The following is a 14788-nucleotide window of genomic DNA, read 5'->3' on the forward strand; positions in this document are numbered from 1 at the left end:
GACCTGCTGAGGTCAGCATGAGGTCATGCTGACGCAATAATTCCTTTCTGGAATTAAAATAAATTAGGAAATGATTTATAATTCCAGAAAATTGTATAAACTTCAATAAATCATAGAAAATTAACCGTAACTCCAAATTAAATAAATTATATATGAAAAATTATCAGAAAAATTCAAGGAATCCATCTGTACCATTTTCATGCATGTTAGAACAACTTATAGCTGCTGTTTAGCACAAATCAATTAAATGGCATTTGAATAATCACACATGGAGTTTGAATTTGAATCTTGTATTCAAACCAACTTCATTTAATCTGTTGCTAGTTGCATTAGCCCAAAACACATTCATTTTGCCATGTCATGATCATGCATCATATTGTGCATTGCATTGATTGTGTTCCCTTCTGTGTTGCCGGTATTTGTCCCCTCTCGATAGACGTGTACCGACGATGTGATCGATGACACCGATGAAGAGCTATATTATCTTCAGAAGTGCCAGGCAAGCAAAAACCCCTTGTTCATTCCGATACAATCCTACTCTCTCGCTCCTGCTCTCTTTTAATGCATTAGGACAACACCGATTCATCTGTTACTTGCTGCGGTAGTTGAACCCCTTTATCCTCTGCATGACCTGTCATTGCCACAGTAAATAGATGAAACCCACTAGCATGAGTAGGAGTTGTTTGAGCCCTGATGTGCCTACTCATTCATGCTTGTTTGTCATGCCTGCTACTGCTTAGAGTTGAGTCAGGTCTGATTCGTCAGGGATGAATCAGAGGTGTGTGAACATGTCCTACTGTGTGTGAGCTAAGTGTGTGAACACGATTTGGTAAAGGTAGCGGTGAGAGGCCATGTAGGAGTACATGGTGGGTTGTCTCATTGCAGCCGTCCTCAGGAACTGAGTTCTGTGTTTGTGATCCATGACCAGCTACTACCACACATTGGAATGCTTAAGTGCCCCTCTCGACTTATTAATCAACATGATCTCTGTCCAGGAGTTGCAACTAGTTTCTGGTGTTTGTAGGTAGTGTTAGTAGTCTACCAAGTGGCACCCGGTACAGGTGGGCTTGGGACAGACTAGGCACAGTGGCCCGGTGTACCAAGTGGCACCCGGTTGGTGGGCTTGGGAACCCTGCACACATCGTTTGGGGCCGTAAGCGACACCCCGGCCAGATCTCCTTGCGGATGGAACCCGAATAGGCGATAAACCTGGACTAGAGACTTGTTCGGTTAGTCAGGTCGTGGCCGACTCCCTCGCCCGGTTTCCGCTTGAAGGTTGCCGAGGTACATGACGTGTACAGGGCGGTAAGTGGCGGGAGCGTGTGTGAAGAAGTACACCCCTGCAGGGTTATCAATATCTATTCGAATAGCCGGATTCCTTGGATATGGAAACGTGGACCCCTTGTATAGTTCATAGACAAGTGAAAGTGGATACTCTAAAACACGCAAGATAAGCGTGAGTGCTATGGATGGCGTTCTCGTAGGGAGACGGGAGCGGATCCATAGTGGTGTATTGATATGGTGAATATGTGGACTCGTGTGCGCCACCTCAAAAGAGTTACTTGCAGTCGTAGTTCAGGATAGCCACCGAGTCAAAGCTGACTTGCTGCAGTCAAACCCTACCATCCCCTTTGTTGATAATGATGCATATGTAGTTAGTTCTGATGTAAGTCTTGCTGGGTACATTTGTACTCACGTTTGCCTATTTTATGTTTTTGCAGAGAGATTTCGGTCTCACTAGTAGTTTCGCGTGGACTTCGACGTTTAGCTTGTTACCTCAGCTACGATCTTGTGCCCTCGGCAGGATCTGGTAGATAGTCAGGCTTTCAGCCTTTTTCATTTATAGACGTCTGTACTCAGACATGATAGCTTCCGCTTGTGCTTTGATTTGTATTCTCTGCGTGTTGGGTCATGAGACCCATGTTTGTAATATCTCGCTCCACGGAGCCTATTGAATAATTACTTGAGTTGTAGAGTCATGTTGTGATGCCATGTTGTATCTGCACATATCGAGCATATTGTGTGTATGTTGTTGAAATGCTTGGTATGTGTGGGATCTGACTATCTAGTTATTTATCCTTAGTAGCCTCTCTTACCGGGAAATGTCTCCTAGTGTTTCCATTGAGCCTTGGTAGCTTGCTACTGCTCCGGAACACTTAGGCTGGCCGGCATGTGTCCTTCTTCGTTCCTGTGTCTGTCCCTTCGGGGAAATGTCACGCGATGAATACCGGAGTCCTGTTAGCCCGCTACAGCCCGGTTCACCGGAGTCCTGCTAGCCCAGTGCTACAGCCTGGATTCACTCGCTGATAACCGACACGTTCGATGTTGGGTCATGGATGCCTGTCCCTGTAAGTTTGTGCCACTTTGGGTTTACGACTAGCCATGTCAGCCCGGGCTCCTTACCATATGGATGCTAGCGACACTATCATATACGTGTGCCAAAAGACGCAAACGGTCCCGGGCAAAGGTAAGGCGACACCCGTGGGAATACCGTGCGTGAGGCCGCAAAGTGATATGGGGTGTTACATGCTAGATCGATGTGGCATTGAGTCGGGGTCCTGACAGAAGTAGCATCTTCATGAGAGATTCGTTGCTACTTCTAAAGTTAAATTGTGATTAGTTAGATAGAATAGGTGGATTAAGAAGTAATCGAGGCAACAAGCAAGAACCAGATACAAAACAAACACGGATGAACAATTGGAACGACGTCGGGGTGGAAGATCGCAGTGAAGATGAGACCAAGTTCTGCTATTTCCGTCAACATTCGTGCGCCAACTTTCAGTCTGTAACACTTGAGAAAGTTTATCCAAGTTCGGCCATGAAAAAAGTAGCGATCTTCTTGGTTCATGAACCCAAGTCGGAACTTATATCCATGGCTTGTCTTCACTGTGACCATTAAACTAGTGTATTCAGTTATGGCAAGGCCGAGCATCTTGAGTACATGTGTTCTGGCAGGGCAAATAATACACTGCAGGAAAAATAATATGAGAACACAGCATGTTCAAAAAAACCCCACCCTCCCAGATAGAAAAGAGGATTCTAGGAACATACTGTGTGTGTTTCAAAATGTTGTGTTAGGTTGAGAAGGAACAAGTGTGGCATCTCGCCGAGGGCGCAGAAACCTGTAGGTACTCGCACTTTGGGCACTGCAAATGAAACACACTAGATTCAGTAGGAAGAAAAATGCATCAACGGCGGCGGCTGCCATCCTAGGATTACCTGCGACGAAGGGACTTGGGTTTATCGGGGATGGATGAAGAATTCGTACATGGTTCTCCATTAGAAAACCCTATGCAATCGCCGAGAGGGGGTTTTCTCTGAACAAACAGACGAGGGAGAAAGGGATTCAGGCCCAGTGAAATATTGCTGCTTCGTCCGTCCAGCTTACTGCTAAAGCTAGAAAGGGCGGGTTGTGATTTGACGGCTCATTGGGCATTACTGCAGCGCTACGACCGGGGTGTGTCTACCGTGAAGTTGTGCACTCTAATTTGTGCATATGGCATGTGGACCCTGTTGCCGGTTGCCCCACATATCAGCGAAAGGAAGTAGAAAGACAGGAGTAACTAATTACACATAAATACATTTTTTGACAGAGAGATACTCCCTCTGTAAAGAAATATACAAATCTTTTATATCACAGGCTCACCTTGCCGAGAAAAATACTCCCTCTGCAACGCACGGGCATTATGGGGGGTTCAGCTGAGAATATAATACTTAGATGTTTTTTTGAGGGATAAAAGCTGCTTTATTGAAGATTAACAGTCATAGGTATACAAATAATTTCGGGGGTTCCTGTGAGCCAAAGATGGAGTCCACAGGGCAAAGAAGTAGCAGCTTTTGCGAGCACATGCGCTTCAACATTACACTCGCGTTTTTCATGTATGATCTCCATGGTTTGGAACATATTCTTCTTCATCTTGATCTCGTCCATAATAACTTTGCTGGGCCCCAAGTATGCCTCTCCGATATGCTTGACTATTGCTGAACAATCGGTGCTAATATGAACTTGGTGCAGGTTTAAGTCAAGAGCCAGAGATAGCCCCTCGCAACATGCCATTGCCTCTAGGATCTCTGGACCAGTAACACTTTCGCACACCAGTGCCGGTGCTCCAAGGAAGAAGCCCGTATGATCCCGGATCACAACTGCCAGGGCTCCCCTTTCACCATTGCGAGATAACGCAGCATCAACGTTCATCTTCGCCCAACCCACAGCAGGAGGACGACGCCACTTATGCACTGAGCTAGTGCTTCTCGAAACCAGGTTCTGGACTTTGGGCCACAGGCCGACCCTGCATGTTTGGGGGCCCAAGTGTTCTACCTCAGCGCTTTTCATATTGCAAGCGATCAGTACGGCGCTGGTGTTAGATGTGGTCGCAAGGCAAATACACAAAATTGAATAAAGCACGGCAGCTGTTGGAATGAAATCGAACGACAGTTCCTAACCAGCAATCAGAGTTGCAATTCTATCAACGATATACCATGTGATAAATAATACTATCGTACTACTTATACACACATGGCACTTGATTCACCATGCCAGATTATTACATCAAAATCTCTCGGAGGATAGACCGGTTAGGCAGTTACATGCTGCTACTGAAGAATTTCGAAGTTGATTTGGACCGGCTCTCCTTGCTGAGAAAGTTCGATTTTGACATCATCCCCTACCGCAAGATATGATTTATATTTGAACCTTGACCATCCTTTAGCATCAATCATCATGCGACCATCCTTTGTACTTACGATATATTGAGTAGGTTCATTCACACCAGGGCTGCGCATGGTAAGAGAAACTTGGCCGCGGTCACCCGGATTGTTGAACGACTCCCTCGTTGCTCTAGGAATTCTCTGTTTGCAAACAAGAAGACATACCCAAACAGTTAGATCAACATAGTTAATCATGGGAAACAACATGGAAAGAAAAAAGAACAAAGCACCTGGGTGGCCAATGCTTACCAAGAAGGTGGACATGTCGATTTTTGTAAGGACTTTGCTCTATGAAGTGCGAACTACAGCCCAGTCTGTTGCTGGTGCAACTGCACGGGCCGGAGCAGATGCAAGTGCAAGCGTTGGTGTAGGTGCTGAAGCCGTTGCTGCTGCCGGAGATGGTGCTCCTTGTAGAGCTGGTGCCGGTGTCGGAGTAGGTGCCGGTGTCGATGCCCGATCCTCCGGTAGATCAGACTGATCCGCTGACGCGGTCGGTGCCCAATCCTCAGCTGGATCAGACTGAGCTGCTACTGTTGTCAGTGCTAGAGCAACTGTCGGTGCTCGATCTATGTGATACAACGGCGATCGTGTCTGGTCTGCTATGATCAGCTTCTAACTTGACTAGGATCCGTGAACGTGGTCCAGTTTTTTTCTTCATTTCTTTTAAACGCGAGAAGGACTAATTGTGGCGTTTTTGTTAAACCAAATTGCAGTTCATCATAGGGATTCAGCTTGTACTGAGACAACAGGCTGATCCAATTTTTTCAAATAATATAAGTGATGGACAGTGCCTTCGTTACTGACACGACATAAGAAGTGAAACCTACAAAAATAGCCATCGTAGAGCAAACCAAATGGTTTATTCTGTGATGAATGTCAGATGGCAAAACCTGCATCGTAAAATTGCAGGAAAAGAAAGAAAACATGACATTGAATCAATAAGATTTAGACAGTAAATCAATAAGATTTACTTGATGTGACACGAGCGAATCCTTACCAGGAAATCACTATGTTGAAGTACTAAACAGAAGATTGATCGTTCAACTACGTGTGGCATGCAGGGGCCCCGCCTACTCCCACAAGCAGGACAGTCCAAAGGTCGTGACAAATCATATGGACCGAACATCCATGGGGCTGGAAATCCTGGTGGGTGCGATAAACCCTGCAATGCATACATATATTGGAGTGTAACCATAATTGATAGACCGTCCTCACAAAAAATATGATATGGATACTTCAAAATATACAGAACTGAATTGAGTGGACAGACATTAACATAGACCGTTCTCAGGACTGACCACACACCAAAAGCGGCAGTACTAATAAACAATACAGGGTTCACAAACACAAATCAAGTACTGAACAATAGTACTTACTACAGACAAGCAAAGTTGCACTAACTAAACTCTGCAGACTATTTTTTGCCACCGACCTACGGGATGAACCCCACATAACTGACTAGGCCATGGACTTCGTGTGAGATATCTACATGCACCATCACCATCTTGTCAACCTTGGAGAACCTAACAGAGTGGTCTTTCCACTCATAAATATGATGATGAAGACATGCCGCATCAGATTTGTTGGGAAGCTTTACAAGAACCACACCCTTCATAATCGAAGGGACAGCCAGGAAATTGTTGTGGTCAAGTACAGCCTCGAGAACACGCCTAACAACAAATGCTACTGGAAAACACTAGTTCAGGACACGTGGCGATAAGGACACAGCAGCTGGATAGTTCAATAGTAGAACTCATCATCAGGTCTTCCAGTTCACACGGCATGACTTAGAGAACTTCATCTCCACCGTGGACCTGGTTCTAATTCAAACAGAAACCATATTTTATTACTACCTCCATTCAGAAATATAAGATGATTTTCGATATTATACTCCATATATGACTACATATACGCATAGAAATGAGTGAACAAAGACACTAGAACATGTCTTCAAAGGCATGAGAGCAGAGGGATTACATGCAATATCCATAACACAAGTTACTGAGGCAAATATACCCTCTTAAAAGGTAGCATTGATGTTCATAAAGTACTCCCTCCGTCCCAAAATTCTTGTCTTAGATTTGTCTAGATACGGATGTATCAAGTCACATTTCAGTGTTAGATACATCCGTATCTAGACAAATCTAAGATAAGAAATTTGGGACAGAGGGAGTAGTTGAAAGTAATCTATAAGAAATCAGTGTCAACCTCTCGCATGTTTTGGTCAAAAGAGGAATTTAGAACCGTCATTTGGCACACAAAAATCACATGCGAGATCACCCAGAAAGTTGTACTACTAGTACTAGTATTGCGTGTTAGATGAAAAAACACGATCAAGATCGAGAAAAAGATCGTCAAGAAGAGATATTACCTGGACTTGATTAATGAGGGATCCCGGAGAGGGGGGCTTGGACAGGGCGATGGCTTTGTGAAGGAAATATGCCCTAGAGGCAATAATAAAGTTATTATTTATTTCCTTATTTCATGATAAATGTTTATTATTCATGCTAGAATTGTATTAACCGGAAACATAATACATGTGTGAATACATAGACAAACAGAGTGTCACTAGTATGCCTCTACTTGACTAGCTCGTTAATCAAAGTGTTGGGGAACATAGTAATTTCAAAAAAATTCCTACGCACACGCAAGATCATGGTGATGCATAGCAACGAGAGGGGAGAGTGCGATCTACATACCCTTGTAGACCGACAGTGGAAGCGTTAGCACAACGCGGTTGATGTAGTCGTACGTCTTCACGGCCCGACCGATCAAGCACCGAAACTACGGCACCTCCAAGTTCTAGCACACGTTCAGCTCGATGACGATCCCCGGACTCCGATCCAGCAAAGTGTCGGGGAAGAGTTCCGTCAGCACGACGGCGTGGTGACGATCTTGATGTACTATTGTCACAGGGCTTCGCCTAAGCACCGCTACAATATTATCGAGGATTATGGTGGAAGGGGGCACCGCACACGGCTAAGAATATGATCACGTGGATCAACTTGTGCGTCTATGGGGTGCCCCCTGCCCCCGTATATAAAGGAGTGGGGGAGGGAAGGGCCGGCCCTCTCTATGGCGTGCCCTAGGGGAGTCCTACTCCCATCGGGAGTAGGATTCCCCCTTTCCTAGTCCAACTAGGAGTCCTTCCATGTAGTAGGAGTAGGAGACAAGGAAGGGGAAGAGGGAAGAGAAGGAAGGAGGGGGCGCAGCCCCTCCCCCTAGTCCAATTCGGACTAGGCCTTGGGGGGGTGCGCGGCCTGCCTCTCCCTCTCCCCTAAAGCCCAATAAGGCCCATATACTTCTTCTCCCGTATTCCTGTAACTCCCCGGTACTCCGAAAAATACCCGAACCACTCGGAACCTTTCCGATGTCTGAATATAGTTGTCCAATATATCGATATTTACGTCTCGACCATTTCGAGACTCCTCGTCATGTCCCCGATCTCATACGGGACTCCGAACTCCTTCGGGACATCAAAACTCATAAGCTCATAATATAACTATCATCGAAACCTTAAGCGTGCGGACCCTATGGGTTCGAGAACAATGTAGACATGACCGAGACATGTCTCCGGTCAATAACCAATAGCGGAACCTGGATGCTCATATTGGCTCCCACATATTCTACGAAGATCTTTATCGGTCAGACCGCATAACAACATACGTTGTTCCCTTTGTCATCGGTATGTTACTTGCACGAGATTCGATCATCGGTATCTCAATAGCTAGTTCCATCTCATTACCGGCAAGTCTCTTTACTCGTTCCGTAATACATCATCTCGCAACTAACTCATTAGTTGCAATGCTTGCAAGGCTTATGTGATGTGCATTACCGAGATGGCCTAGAGATACCTCTCCGACAATCGGAGTGACAAATCCTAATCTCGAAATACGCCAACCCAACATTTACCTTTGGAGACACCTGTAGAGCTCCTTTATAATCACCCAGTTACGTTGTGACGTTTGGTAGCACACAAAGTGTTCCTCTGGCAAACGGGAGTTGCATAATCTCATAGTCATAGGAACATGTATAAGTCATGAAGAAAGCAATAGCAACATACTGAACGATCGGGTGCTAAGCTAATGGAATGGGTCATGTCAATCACATCATTCTCCTAATAATGTGATCCCGTTAATCAAATAACAACACTTTGTCTATGGTTAGGAAACATAACCATCTTTGATTAACGAGCTAGTCAAGTAGAGGCATACTAGTGACACTCTGTTTGTCTATGTATTCACACATGTATTATGTTTCCGGTTAATACAATTCTAGCATGAATAATAAAAATTTATCATGAAATAAGGAAATAAATAATAACTTTATTATTGCCTCTAGGGCATATTTCCTTCAGTCTCCCACTTGCACTTGAGTCAATAATCTAGTTCACATCGCCATGTGATCTAACATCAATAGTTCACATCTTTATGTGGTTAACACCCATAGTTCACATCGATATGTGACCAACACCCAAAGGGTTACTAGAGTCAGTAATCTAGTTCAAATTGCTATGTGATTAACACCCAAAGAGTACTAAGGTGTGATCATGTTTTGCCTGTGAGAGAAGTTTAGTCAACGGGTCTGCCATATTCAGATCCGTAAGTATTTTGCAATTTTCTATGTCTACAATGCTCTGCATGGAGCTACTTTAGCTAATTGCTCCCACTTTCAATATGTATCCAGATGAAGACTAAGAGTCATCCGGATCAGTGCCAAAACTTGTATCGACGTAACTTTTTACGACGAACCTTTTTTGTCACCTCCATAATTGAGAAATATCTCCTTATTCCACTAAGGATAATTTTGACCGTTGTCCAGTGATCTACTCTTAGATCACTATTGTACTCCGTTGCTTAACAAAGTGTAGGGTATACAATAGATCTGGTACACATCATGGCATACTTTATAGAACCTATGGCTGAGGCATAGGGAATGACTTTCATTCTCTTTCTATCTTCTGCCGTGGTCGGGCTTTGAGTCTTACTCAATTTCACACCTTGTAACACAGCCAAGAACTCTTTCTTTGACCGTTCCAATTTTTGAACTACTTCAAAATATTGTCAAGGTATGTACTCATTGAAAAAAAACTTATCAAGCGTCTTGATCTATCTCTATAGATCTTGATGCTCAATATGTAAGCAGCTTCACCGAGGTCTTTCTTTGAAAAACTCCTTTCAAACACTTCTTTATGCTTTACAGAATAATTCTACATTATTTCCGATCAATAATATGTCATTCACATATACTTGTCAGAAATGTTGTAGAGCTCCCACTCACTTTCTTGTAAATACAGGCTTCACCGCAAGTCTGTATAAAACTATATGCTTTGATCATCTCATCAAAGCGCATATTCCAACTCTGAGATGCTTGCACCAGTCCATCGATGGATCACTGGAGTTTGCACATTTAGTTAACACCTTTAGGATCGACAAAACCTTCTAGTTGCATCGTATACAACTCTTCTTTAATAAATCCATTAAGGAATGAAGTTTTGTTTATCCATTTGCCAGATTTCATAAAATGCGGCAATTGCTAACATGATTCGGACAGACTTAAGTATAGATACGAGTGAGAAACTCTCATCATAGTCAACACCTTGAACTTGTCGAAAACCTTTTTCGACAATTCTAGCTTTGTAGATAGTAACACTACTATCATCGTCCGTCTTCCTCTTCAAGATCCGTTTATTTTCTATGGCTTGCCGATCATTGGGCAAATCCATCAAAGTCCATACTATGTTCTCATACGTGGATCATAACTCAGATTTCATGGCCTCAAACCATTTCGTGGAATCTGGGCTCATCATCGCTTCCTCATAGTTCGCAAGTTCGTCATGGTCTAGTAACATGACTTCCAGAACAGGATTACCGTACCACTCTGGTGCGGATCTCACTCTGGTTTACCTACGAGATTCGGTAGTAACTTGATCTGAAGTTACATGATCATCATCATTAGCTTCCTCACTAATCGGTGTAGTAGTCACAAGAACAAATTTCTGTGATGAACTACTTTCCAATAAGGGAGCAGGTACAGTTACCTCATCAAGTTCTACTTTCCTCCCACTCACTTCTTTTGAGAGAAACACCTTCTCTAGAAAGGATCCATTCTCAGCAATGAATAACTTGCCTTCGGATCTGTGGTAGAAGGTGTACCCAACATTTTCTTTTGGGTATCCTATGAAGATTTACTTCTCCGATTTGGGTTCGAGCTTATCATGTTGAAACTTTTTCACATAAGCATTCCAGTCCCAAACTTTAAGAAACGACAGCTTAGGTTTCTCGTCAAACCACAGTTCATACGGTGTCGTCTCAACGTATTTAGATGGTGCCCTTTTTAACGTGAATGTAGCTGTCTCTAATGCATAAACCCAAAACGACAGTGGTAGATCGGTAAGAGACATCATAGATCGCATTATATCTAATAAAGTACGGTTATGATGTTCGGACACACCATTACACTATGGTGTTCCAGGTGGCGTGAGTAGTGAAACTATTTCACATTGTTCTAACTGAAGGCCAAACTCGTAACTCAAATACTCTTCTCTAGGATCAGATCGTAGAAACTTTATTTTCTTGTTACGATGATTTTTCACTTCACTCTGAAATTCTTTGAACTTTTCAAATGTTTCAGACTTATGTTTCATCAAGTAGACATACTCATATCTGCTCAAATCATCTGTGAAGATCAAAAAATAATGATACCTGTCGCGAGCTTCAATATTCATCGGACCACATACATCAGTATGTATGATTTCCAACAAATCTGTTGCTCGCTCCATTGTTCCGGAGAATGGAGTCTTAGTCATCTTGCCCATGAGGCATGGTTCGCAAGAATCAACTGATTCATAATCAAGTGATTCCAAAAGTCCACCATCATGGAGTTTCTTCATGCGCTTTACACCAATATGACCTAAACGGCAGTGCCACAAATAAGTTGCACTATCATTATTAACTTTGCATCTTTTGGTTTCAATATTATGAATATGTGTATCACTATGATCGAGATCCAACGAACTATTTTCATTGGGTGTGTAACCATATAAGGTTTATTCATGTAAACAGAACAACAATTTATTATCTTACTTAAATGAATAACCATATTACAATAAACATGATCAAATCATATTCATGCTCAACGCAAACACCAAATAACACTTATTTAGGTTCAACACTAATCCCGAAAGTATAGGGAGTGTGCGATGATGATCATATCAATCTTGGAACCACTTCCAACACACATCGTCACTTCACCCTTAACTAGTCTTTGTTTATTATGCAACTCCCGTTTCGAGTTGCTAATCTTAGCAACTGAACTAGTATCAAATACTGAGGGGTTGCTATAAACACTAGTAAAGCACACATCAATAACATGTATATCGAATATACTTATGTTCACTTTGCCATCCTTCTTATCCGCCAATCACTTGGGGTAGTAGTTTCGCTTCCAGTGACCAGTCCCTTTGCAGTAGAAGCACTTAGTCTCAGGCTTAGGACCAGACTTGGGCTTCTTCACTTGAGCAGCAACTTGCTTGCTATTTTTCTTGAAGTTCCCCTTTTTCCTTTTGCCCTTTTCTTGAAACTAGTGATCTTGTCAACCATCAACACTTTATGCTCTTTCTTGATTTCTACCTTCATCGATTTCATCATCATTAAAAGCTCGGAAGTCGTTTTCGTCATCCCTTTTATACTATAGTTCATCACGAAGTTCTACTAACTTGGTGATGGTGACTAGAGAATTCTGTCAATCACTATTTTATCTGGAAGATTAACTCCCACTTGATTCAAGCGATTGTAATACCCAGACAATCTGAGCACATGCTCACTAGTTGAGCGATTCTCCTCCATCTTTTAGCTATAGAACTTGTTGGGGACTTCATATCTCTCAACTCGGGTATTTGCTTGAAATATTAACTTCAACTCCTGGAACATCTCATATGGTCCATGACGTTCAAAATGTCTTTGAAGTCCCGATTCTAAGCTGTTAAGCATGGTGCACTAAACTATTAAGTAGTCATCATATTGAGCTAGCCAAACGTTCATAACGTCTGCATCTGCTCCTGCAATAGGCCCGTCACCTAGCGGTGCATTAAGGACATAATTCTTCTGTGCAGCAATGAGGATAAACCTCAGATCACGGATCCAATCCGCATCATTGCTACTAACATTTTTCAACACAATTTTCTCTAGGGACATATCAAAATAAACACAGGGAAGCAACAACGCGAGCTATTGATCTACAATATAATTTGTAAAATACTAGCAGGACTAAGTTCATGATAAATTTAAAGTTCAATTAATCATATTACTAAAGAACTCCCACTTAGATAGACATCCCTCTAATCCTCTAAGTGATTACGTGATCCAAATCAACTAAACCATGTCCGATCATCACGTGAGATGGAGTAGTTTCATTGGTGAACATCGCTATGTTGATCATATCTAATGTATGATTCACGCTCGACCTTTCGGTCTCCGTGTTCCGAGGCCATATCTGTATATGCTTGGCTCGTCAAGTATAACCTGAGTATTCCGCGTGTGCAACTGTTTTGCACCCGTTGTATTTGAACGTAGAGCCTATCACACCCGATCATCACGTGGTGTCTCAGCACAAAGAACTTTCGCAACGGTGCATACTCTGGGAGAACACTTCTTGATAATTAGTGAGAGATCATCTTAAAATGCTACCGTTAATCAAAGCAAGATAAGATGCATCAAAGATAAACATCACATGCAATCAATATAAGTGATATGATATGGCCATCATCATCTTGTGCTTGTGATCTCCATCTTCGAAGCACCGTCGTGATCACCATCGTCACCGGCGCGACACCTTGATCACCATCGTAGCATCGTTGTCGTCTCGCCAATCTTATGCTTCCACGACTATCGCTACCGTTTAGTGATAAAGTAAAGCATTACAGCGCAATTGCATTGCATACAATAAAGCGACAACCATATGGCTCCTGCGAGTGGCCGATAACTTGGTTATAAAACATGATCATCTCATACAATAAAATTCAGCATCATGTCTTGACACTATCACATCACAACATGCCCTGCAAAAACAAGTTAGACATCCTCTACTTTGTTGTTGCAAGTTTTACGTGGCTGCTACGGGCTTAAGCAAGAACCAATCTTACCTACGCATCAAAACCACAACGATAGTTTGTCAAGTTGGTGTTGTTTTAACCTTCGCAAGGACCGGGCGTAGCCACACTCGGTTCAACTAAAGTTGGAGAAACTGTCACCCGCTAGCCACCTTTGTGCAAAGCACGTTGGGAGAACCGGTCTCGCGTAAGCGTACGCGTAATATCGGTCCAGGCCGCTTCGTCCGACAATACCGCCGAACCAAAGTATGACATGCTGGTAAGCAGTATGACTTATATCGCCCACAACTCACTTGTGTTCTACTCGTGCATATAACATCAACACATAAAACCTAGGCTCTGATACCACTGTTGGGGAACGTAGTAATTTCAAAAAAATTCCTACGCACACGCAAGATCGTGGTGATGCATAGCAACGAGAGGGGAGAGTGCGATCTACATACCCTTGTAGACCGACAGCGGAAGCGTTAGCACAATGCAGTTGATGTCGTCGTACGTCTTCACGGCCCGACCGATCAAGCACCAAAACTACAGCACCTCCGAGTTCTAGCACATGTTCAGCTCGATGACGATCCCCGAACTCCGATCCAGCAAAGTGTCGGGGAAGAGTTCCATCACCACGACGGCGTGGTGATGATCTTGATGTACTATTGTCGCAGGGCTTCGCCTAAGCACCGCTACAATATTATCGAGGATTATGGTGGAAGGGGGCACCGCACACGGCTAAGAATATGATCACGTGGATCAACTTGTGCGTCTATGGGGTGCCCCCTGCCCCCGTATATAAAGGAGTGGAGGAGGGAAGGGCCGGCCCTCTCTATGGCGCGCCCTAGGGGAGTCCTACTCCCACCAGGAGTAGGATTCCCCCTTTCCTAGTCCAACTAGGAGTCCTTCCATGTAGTAGGAGTAGGAGACAAGGAAGGGGAAGAGTGAAGAGAAGGAAGGAGGGGGCGCAACCCCTCCCCCTAGTCC

This window comes from Triticum dicoccoides, chromosome 2A (assembly GCF_002162155.2).
Source record: "Triticum dicoccoides isolate Atlit2015 ecotype Zavitan chromosome 2A, WEW_v2.0, whole genome shotgun sequence".
NCBI lineage: Eukaryota > Viridiplantae > Streptophyta > Magnoliopsida > Poales > Poaceae > Triticum > Triticum dicoccoides.